The 8163-nt window shown below is 35.6% G+C and overlaps 2 long non-coding RNA genes across 2 annotated transcripts; both read right to left on the reverse strand.

Annotated features, from left to right (window-relative positions):
* Positions 1-3489: 3489 nt before the first annotated feature.
* On the reverse strand, positions 3490-3978 carry LOC122003776. The gene is made up of 2 exons (XR_006118094.1): positions 3816-3978; positions 3490-3570 (listed from the first exon to the last, which is right to left on the reverse strand). It is a non-coding gene; the product is annotated as an uncharacterized LOC122003776 (long non-coding RNA).
* A 1675-nt stretch (positions 3979-5653) lies between these two features.
* Positions 5654-6001, reverse strand: LOC122005128. Its single transcript, XR_006118329.1, has 3 exons — positions 5981-6001; positions 5807-5910; positions 5654-5727 (listed from the first exon to the last, which is right to left on the reverse strand). It is a non-coding gene; the product is annotated as an uncharacterized LOC122005128 (long non-coding RNA).
* Between the last annotated feature and the right edge of the window lie 2162 nt (positions 6002-8163).

Consider the following 8163-nt stretch of genomic DNA (forward strand, 5'->3'; position numbering starts at 1 on the left):
TGAGACACAAGTCAGAATCCTTTGAAAAGTTCAAGGAATTCAAGAATGAAGTACAAAACTAACTTAGTAAGAGTATTAAGATGCTTCGATCAGATCGAGGTAGGGAATACCTTAGCTAAGAGTTTCATAACCATCTTGTTGAGTGTGGGATAATATCTCAACTCACTCCACCTGGAACACTACAATGGAATGATGTATCAGAAAGGAGGAACCGTACTTTATTAGATATGGTACGATCGATGATGAGTCATACAGATCTTCCTACTTCCTTCTGGGGACATGCTCTAGAGACAGCCGCTTTCACACTTAACCGAGTTCCATCCAAGGTCGTCATAAAGACATCATATACGATATAGACAGGGAGGAGTCCCAATATATCTTTTATGAAGATTTGGGGTTGTGAGGTTTACGTTCGACGACAAGTCTTAGATAAACTAGGACCTAAATCAGATAAGTGCTACTTTGTTGGATATCCCAAGGAAACAAAGGGATATTACTTCTATAATCCCACACATAGTAAGATGTTTGTTGCCAGAATTGGTGTATTTCTAGAAAGGGAATTGATTTATAGAAAAACTAGTGGGAGTGAAGTTTATCTTGAAGAAGTTCAAGATACTAGCACTGACACCGTGATGGAAATTGAACAGGTACCACAAGATATTGTGGATTAGGATTTTGTTGCACCACAAGAGGTTATGGAATAACAACCTGTTCAAGTAGCACATGCTCTACGCAGATCTGATAGGATTCATCGTCAACCTGAGAGATATTCTTTTCTCTTGTCTGACCATGGTGATGTAGAGCTTATTGGTCTCAATGAGCCTATATTGTATTAGGAAGCTGTACAGGGCCCAGATTCTAAGAAATGGCTAGAGGCCATGAGATCCGAGATGAAATCCATGTACACTAACCAAGTATGGACTTTGGTTAATCCATCTGAAGGGATCAAACCCATTGGGTGTAAGTGGATCTTCAAGGTGAAGACTGACATGGATAATCATATGCATATCTACAAAGGTAGATTGGTGGCTAAAGGATTCAAACAGATTCATGGTATAGACTATAATGAAACTTTTTCACCAGTTGCGATGCTCAAGTCCATTCGGATCATGCTTGCTATTGCTGCTTACTATGATTATGAGATCTGGCAGATGGATGTCAAAACCGTATTTCTTAACAGAAATCTACTCGAGGATGTGTACATGACACAACCTGAGGGTTTTGTAGATCTAGAGTATGCTGGAAAGGTTTGTAAGTTGCAAAGATCCATTTATGGATTGAAGCAAGCTTCTAGAAGCTGGAATCTTCGATTCGATGATGCGATCAAAACGTTTGGTTTCATTAAGAATGAAGATGAACCTTATGTCTACAAGAAGGTTAGTGGGAGCACAACCATCTTTCTCATATTATATGTAGATGACATACTACTCATTAGAAATGATATCCCTACTCTTCAGTCAGTGAAGACTTGGCTTGGGAATTGTTTTTCAATGAAAGACTTAGGTGAGGCAGCCTATATTTTAGGTCTTAAGGTCTATAGAGATAGATCTAAGAGATTGCTTAGCCTAAGCCAGAGTATGTACATTGACAAGGTGCTTAAACATTTTGTCATGGAGAATTCCAAGAAGGGATTCCTGCCTATATCACATGGTGTGAGTCTTTCGAAGATTCAATGCCCCTCTTCTAAGGTAGAAAGGGACCGCATGGATCAGATCCCTTATGCATCTGCTATAGGGTCAATCATGTACGTCATGCTTTGTACTCGCCCAGATGTCTCGTATGCGTTAAGCATGACAAGCAGATACCAATCATATCCAGGTGAAGGTCACTGGACAACAGTCAAGAATATTCTTAAGTACTTGAGAAGGACTCAAGATTATTTCTTGATATTTGGAGGCGATGAAGAGATTGCTGTAAAGGGTTACAGTGGTGCAAGCTTCCAAAATTGACAAGGACGATTCTAGATCGCAGTTAGGACATGTATTGTACTTAAATGGTGGTCTTAGGTATTGGATACTACAATGATTTGAGGGATCATCGATATATGAGATATAAGGATATGCAGAGTCCCAACCGATGCTAACATTACGGATCCTTTGACCAAAGCTTTGACACAGGCACTACAACAAAAACCCTCATAGACATCAGTTTTCCACCGGTGTCTATTACATTTTCGACCGATGTTTATGAAGCCGATGTAAAAGGTTTGCCATTTTAGACATCGGGTTAAAACCGGTGTAGTATCACTTAACGACACCGGTGTTCGAATCGGTTATTAACCGGTGTAGTATCACTTAACGACACCGTTTCATCAACGGTATAAAACCGATGTAATATTATATGTTAATAACACCAGTTTTGATAGCGGTATAGGACCGATGTAATATTAGTTAATAACATCAGTTTTGCAGCGGTGGAAAACCGATGTAATATCGATATTTTTCACAAATTTGATTTCCGAAACAATGAAAAACCGACAGTAACAAAAAAAAATACACAAATATTCACAAATTACACAAATATTCTTCATTCAATAGTATCCATAAAATACACAAATATTCACAAATTACATAAATAATCTTCTTACAACAATATCCATAAAATACACAAACATTCTTTTTACATCAAAAGCTAATAGATATCAGAATCATTAAGGTAGAACACTCTTTTAACAACACATCAAGGTAGAACCGCACTTCAAATGTAATCTAGCATGCATTCCGCCCACTCGAACCGCACTTCATCAATTTCAACTCTGGAGTACTTGAGATTTGTAAACTGTAAAAACACATAAATAATATATTAGTAAACCAAGACCAAAAATCATAGTTGAAAAAGTAGTAAGAGCACCAAGTAACAAGATGACTAATTTGAATGCTTAAAAAGAGACACATTCATCATTTATCTCAATCACATCATATAGTGATAGATTTATCATTCCTGGGAACTTAATATATTCCAAACCAGAAATTATTGCAACAAAGTTTTCTCATAGTTATAATTTAATTAATCAGTACTTGATGGAGGTTCAATCTTTTCATATTCAGAATATCATTCAAACATCCTAGTGTAGCAACACTGATATCAGCTCCACGATCCAACTCTCTTAACTGGGGTCCTTTTTAATTAATCAGTACTTGAGAAGTGCCAATGAACGTATTCTTGGTATTTCTTTTTGAAAATGGAAAAAAGAGATTTCCAACCTCTCATCAGAAAGCCCTGCCAACTATAATGATATGACTAAAGATTTTATGTTTTTGTGAAACATGAGTAAAAGAGGGTGGAATTAGAATAACACTTGTTTAATTATGCACAAACAGCTAAGAATTTTGAATTTAAGTAATAGCAATAAAGTTAAACTAGATAACTTGGACAACGTATGATTTGAACACATCAGAAACAATTCAAAGAAATGTCAATCAATAAAAAAAAATTAAAGAAATCAGTCACAAGACAACATCGAGACTGAGGCAAAACGATTAGCTTGCCTTTTGTGCTTCAGTCAAGGTGCGACCAAATCGAGGAGGAGCAGGCCTCTTAGTTAGTCTTTTTACATCTACCTCTGCTCCCCTGTTAGAGTGTAAAGAAATGCAACAGGGAGAATAAGAATCAGATAAAAGATAAAGAACGTATTAGGAAAAGTGCAAACATTGTGTCTACAAACTCCCTAATATTCTGAACATTTAAATGTTCCTCTCTTCAAGAAGAAAAGTACATGGATATATTACTGGATGGAAAGCCCTAACAAATATTTTCACCATTTCATATTTAGGTATTTCTGCCAGACTTCACAACACGACCCCAGTAGATCATACCTGTTTACTACAAAATAAACAGAGTCTGGCTTTGCTTGGATAGCTGTTTTGGTAAAACCCAGCTTATCAGCAGGCCACAACTCATCCCCAAAGAAGCTGCTTGTGTACAATACTTGGTCTCCAGCCCTAAGTCCTGCCTTTGCTGCATTTCCACCAGAATCTACTGCCTAAAAATAATCAATCATGGTACATTAGTCAACCAAAAAAGATTAACCAAATGCCTATCGATATTATATCACTTGATTGGCGTTCTGTTTTATTATGTAGCATTAGAAGTGACAATAGTCTTGAATAGAATTCAATGCAAAAATAAGATTAACATATCATCATGATGAAAATGAGAGCATTATGGTAACGTCAAGCTACTGGCTAACTTTACCTAGAAATGAAATCTATGCGAGAAACAGATACAAAATTTAAACAAAAACAATCAGGGTGAAAAAAAGACATCCACTTTGCATCTTGTCGATGGAGCCAGAAGCCCCCCTCTCTTTGCAGTGTTGGTACTACTGTCTTTTATTTCAGGAACACATTTGTTGAAGTGAGAACTATAAACCGATTAGCTGCTTGTGAGAATGCATGGTATTTTGAGTAACATAAAAAAACTGGTTAATAGATGTTAGTGAGTCGTTTGGGATCAAAACTCTGAAACTTCTTGGACAAAAATCTGATCAACATCAAAGATACAATGTTGTCTCCTGATGAACAAATGCAAGGAATTAATCATACACTAACAAGTCATGTGAGCATGATTTATTAGTTCAATTAAAATAAAATCAGTACCTATTTGCTTGATCAGAAGAACTGCTTGCTACCTCACAAGGCGGGATATTAGATCATTTATCAAATGTTACTGCACATCTACAATACCATGAAAAAGATAACAGAGCGTGACTCAGCATCCAAAAAACTTGTCAGGTTTTAACGATCTAGTATGAAAATAAAAAAAGTTCTGACTAAGTATAAAGTTATAATCACATCTTGTGGAGTTTGAAAGTATAAAGATAAATTTAACATGGACCTGATGCATCGCAACATAAGCAAAACCTTTTTGTAGGAAAACCCTGCGGCCAACAAATAATTCTGGCACTTCTTTAAAGGGTGCCTGCAAGTAGACACAGGTCAGTAGAAACTAAGGAAACATTGTTATAGTAAAAAAGAGAGTTTAGACTAAAAACAAGTAGATAAATGGTACCTTAAAAAAGAGTGTATCAGCTGCAAAAAATAATAAAAATTTGTCAAATTACTAGACATAACAGTAAAATCTATAAATGATTGAGCAACTGGTATCTGTGTTACTTTCAAACAGAACAAAACAATTTATAATCAGTTCCCTAGAATTTGATAAGAAGATAAATTGACAAATATATATTGCATCACAAGAGTTTTAAGATGACTTATTGAAGTTCAATCTTGTCCATTACTAGTTACTAGTAGCATCACAAATGTAAATCTGGTAGGTAATGGCATACCATTCAACGGTTGACCAATAGAATGCGCAACTTGGTTCAATTTTTCCTTTACAGTCTGCAATGCAATAAAAAATATTTTCCTATAAGTACTAAAAGACATCCTAGATAAAACCATGGCCAAAGAACATGAGAAAAATGCATCTCGATAGAAAGAGATGTCTAAAAATTTGTAGTATTGTAATATGACCAGAAATATGGTGCATAAATTTGCAGTCATACCTCAAATTCTGCATGACTAATAGCCTTATAGGGTAGCTGAAATTCGGACATGAGTGACCTCTACGAGCAATAGAACATAATTTTGGTAAATGAAATTAGATAAGAGCTCCAAACCTCATACAAGGTATCCAGAATATACCTATGACTCGGGGCTTTCTAGTCGGAATCGATAGCGGAAAAGAGAAGTCTCCATGGAAAGAAACCATTTCCTTAATTCATCCCTAGGAGGTGAAGGAGATAACACTCAGGAAAGATAGTGTGATATCAAAATAAAACATGACCATAAAAATCAAAACCTACATTCTACAATATGCAAGACGAAGAACGAAGTGTGAAATGATATCTTTGTTCATGACCTCTGATGGATCTTGATGCCTCATATGTGCCCTCCATAGTTCAGTTACCTAATTTTCCCAAAATAAAACATATATTTAAAAGTAAAATGAACGATCCAAACAAAATCACACGCAATACCAATTTCTCCATCTCTTCGGGCCTTTTTCCTCGGGGCAAACCATCTAAAATACTCTGCAGGACTTCATGAAAACAATCGAATATAAGTTACCAACAAAGCCAAACAGACGCAGGATAGGGAAGTTGATCAAGGAAGGGGAGGTATACAACGAACCACAAACCCTAGAAATGGGAAAAGATGAGGTTTTGCAAGGTACCTCGGAGGCGATCTATGGCGTAGAGTTCAAAATCTTAATAATGGAGGACTTCGTCGAGTTCATCAAATACAAAATCCTAAGTAAACTTAATCTGTTAGAAAATGGAAGGCATAATAACCTTTTGAAACATTGGTAAACTCTAAACTCAAATTATCACTCTTCAAATATCAAACAATGTATATGTTAGTTTTTAACCTGGTCGTTCTCATATCCAATGCAGTGTGGTGACATCTCGTAGTGAAAGATAAAAAAAACAAGTATATACGAGGTTTATGAGATTTATATTCCAAACCAAGTTTCTGTTGGAATTATTTCCAACTATGAATTTATTTTAATGTGCTTTGTGGTTGTCAAATGTCATCTTTAAGACAGAATTATCAATCAAATAACAAGTGGAACACATTTAATTAAGGGCAAGGTTTGTTCTATTTCATTCAGATTTCCCCATGAGTGGTTTAGCATTTGAACCACAAGTACTCATAACATAGATATAGGTATGCAAGACTTTGTAATAAGTCTAAAACTCAAAATTCTACATAGCACGTTTCCAGGTTAAATCCAGAATTTATACCATGTAGCTTGGCACATTACTTCACTGATAATATCTAAAGGCCGATGTGGGACTTCCAGTCAAAAGCCTAGAGAACTTTAGATCCTTAAGGGAAAAAAAGTTCAAAACCATGCCAAGCTATTAACCTGTAAATCATTAGTGGAAGCTCTTGACTGTGCTCATTACTTTTGCTACAAGAAAGTAGGAAAGGAAAATGTACATTAGCTAATCTCACATGAATGATAGTATCAGCACCAAAGTTGATCCTCCACTGGAGCATCTCAGACCACATATGAGTAGCTTTTTCAATATTGAACCCTCGTGCCTTTAGAAATCTGGAAATGATAAGTCAAAGGTTCAAAAGAAAATGTGTAGCATGATAAATCATAATCTTACACTAAAATTAGATGCATTTGATAGATCATTCTGACATCCTTAAGTGTGTTTAATCCTTGAGAAGCAATAAGAGCTGATGAGTAGGTGGTCAATAGATTCCAATGAAAAACCACATGTAATTAAGTCATGATCAATTGGTCTAGATGCTTTAAGGCCTTAGTGTGAACTTGTCCAAGTAGGATTAACCAACTATTGAGAGGAATGAAAAATTATATTATGTCACACAGTCCTCCTCCTCAAGCTATAATATAAATGGTATCTATATCCAGCTTATTATGTAAATTAAACAAGATCTCACAGAAGAAAAAGATAAAATGAACTGAGACATGATAACAATGAAAATGAAAATGAAAATGCCAAAACTAGCACAACAACCTTGCATTGATGATTGGTTGAGGTTTATGGCGATCTTCTTCCTTTTACTTCCCTTCAAATTTAATGAATTGTGGATTTTGAAGTTTGTGAGGATGAAATGATAATAGCCCTAGTGGGATAAGGCTTGGTTGTTGTTGTTGTTGTTGTTGTTGAGGATGAAATCATAACTTGTGAGATGTTACCAAATGAAATAAATAAATCAGGATTCCAACATCTAAGACTTAATATTGAGAGAAAATGAGCAAATGTGGAGAGACAACGACAACAAATGGTTTTCATAGACTAAAAAGAGTTTATGATAATAACCAAGAACACAATCACACTTGGACCGAATCTGGCTTCAAATGTTGTGAGCTTACTTCGAACCATATTAAATTGATTTTGTTCCTTTTACTGTGATTGTGTTATTCAACCTTAAGAGATGAAGATCCCACAACACGGACATGTGGTGGAGGTAATTCTACATTTTTAAAGCACAAGATAATATCTACATGGTCTGAGACAATAAGTTGTAGCAAGTGGTGAACAGGTGGTATTAGAGGAATGTGATCCCAACAAAGTTGTTAGATCTTAGAGTATTACATCTAGAATTTCATTCTATGTCGAGCAATCAAACATGATATCCCATGATGTGGACCATATTCCAATTAGCCAACCAGGCACAT

This window comes from Zingiber officinale, chromosome 7B, assembly GCF_018446385.1.
Source record: "Zingiber officinale cultivar Zhangliang chromosome 7B, Zo_v1.1, whole genome shotgun sequence".
NCBI classification, from domain to species: Eukaryota; Viridiplantae; Streptophyta; class Magnoliopsida; order Zingiberales; family Zingiberaceae; genus Zingiber; species Zingiber officinale.